This window comes from Mustelus asterias, chromosome 1 (genome assembly GCF_964213995.1).
Source record: "Mustelus asterias chromosome 1, sMusAst1.hap1.1, whole genome shotgun sequence".
NCBI lineage: Eukaryota > Metazoa > Chordata > Chondrichthyes > Carcharhiniformes > Triakidae > Mustelus > Mustelus asterias.
In genome coordinates this window covers 20,571,500-20,573,589 of record NC_135801.1, presented here as the reverse complement: position 1 = coordinate 20,573,589, position 2,090 = coordinate 20,571,500, and positions in this window count along the sequence as shown.

Sequence of the window (2,090 nt, the reverse complement as noted above, 5' to 3'; positions counted from 1 at the left end):
GACAGCCTAGTGCCAGAGGGCATAATCTCAGAGTAAGGGGTCACCCGTTTAAGACAGAGATGAGGAGGAATTTCTTCTCTCAGAATGTAGTAAATCTGTGGAATTCTTTACTGCAGAGGGCTGTGGAGGCTGGGTCATTAGCTATGTTCAAGACTAAGATCTTAGTCTTAGACATTTTTAATCACTAAAGGAATCAAGGGTTATGGGGTTAAGGCAGGAAAGTGGAGTTGTGGATTGTCATTTCAGATCAGCATGATCTCATTGAATGGTGGAGCAGACTCTGTTGAGACAGGCTTCCTTGGGCATAACTACTCTCCAGCAAAGTCCTAGGATTGCTAAGGCATCACCACAGGAAAGTTCCATTAGGGAAGCACTTGCTGTCTTTCAGGAGGACAGTATGTCTGCTCTCTCACCAAACACTCTGCCAACAACCTTGCTGATGCCTCTCAGTCAGCCGGACACTGCAGGCCAGGCTGCGATGCTGCAGTCTGCAGCTGGGTCCTCTAGGAGATTGAAAGAACAGGAAATAGGTCTTTTGAGGGAGATTAACTTCAAAAAAGGAGGGGAATAGAGAGAAAAACCGGACTGATCGATAATTACTGGGAGGTGAGCAGGAGAATTGTCAGGTGAATGAAAAAGGACACTGTCAGACTATAGAACAGGTAACAACATGGATGGTCTCATACTTTAAGATGAAGACATCCAAGAGCTCTTTGCCATTGATGAAAGGAGCAGGTGAAGGATTTTGAGGACATAGTTCATTGTACAGAAAGGGAGCCATTGATTTATCTTTGCTTTCTCTTAAACCCTGAAGTAATAAGAATAAACCGAGGAGAGAGACACACAGCAGAGATTAACTTGATTGAGTTAGATCTAGCAATGAATACCAAGGTCAGTCATACACCAAATGAGAATGGAGATGGAAACTAGCATTAGCCACGAACATGAGGGGAAGGGGTTTGGAGGGCATTAATCATCTTTCTCTTGTAGAGAACCAATGTGGATACAATGGGTTGAATGGCCTCCTTCTGTGTAATCATTCAATGATTCAAACATAGCACGCATGAAAAAGTGGGATATGTGGCATGCGCTAAGGTGATGACTTTAAATGCTGCTATTCATCAGTTATTAGGACATGCTTAAGAGTACAATGTTGAAAAATTTTCATTGATTTTTCTTTCCTGAGGGGACACTTCAGTGTCTGGCTGCAATGATGGCTTGGACACCAGGCTGCAGAAGCACAGCTTAGAGCAAAAACTCAGGGCACTGAGACTTTCCACTGTATTACAAGAGCAGCAGATACTTTGAGAACACCACTACTTGGAGGTTTCCCTCCATGTCACTCATCATCCTGACTTGAAAATATGTCGCCGTTCCTTCACTGTTGCTGGATCAAAATGCTGGAACACCCTAACAACAGTGTTGGTGTACCTACACATCAGGGACTGCAGCAGTTCAAGAAGGCAACTCACTACCACCTTCTCAAGGGCAACTAGGGATGGGCAATAAATACTAGTTTTTCCAGCGACGCCCACATCCCATGAAAAAATGAATAACACTACTGCTCAAATACTACAGCGCTACTGGTTGACTCCATGATCATGCTCAAACTGTAAAAAGCAAAAAATGTTGGATGCACTCTTTTCAACTAAGTCACTGAATTTGGTTTTATGTTAACCTCTAGTGATGGCATGAACCATTCCTCACTGCCTCAACTTTCCTCCTTCACAAGTTTCCCCAGGCTATCAGTTACATTCCATTCCCAGACAGCTTCTTGGAAGATGCTTCTGCATCATTTGGTGCCTCACTCCATAAACAGCTGACAGCAGAAAAACAAGGGTGGGGAAATTAACTCTTTTTGTTTCTCTGATCCATGGGATGAAATTTTATGGCCTCTCCCACCAGTAGGATTTTACAGTCCTGCCAAAGTCCACGGAATTCTGAATAGCTCACCGCATTTTATGGCTCTGCCCCCCACTGTGAGGGGGGCCATAAAATTCCACCCATGGTGTTTAACACCGCAGAGCTCCAGCAGACCGTACCACCTGACATGGCTTCTGTGAACCCCTGGCAGATTTCTTTCCCTTCAC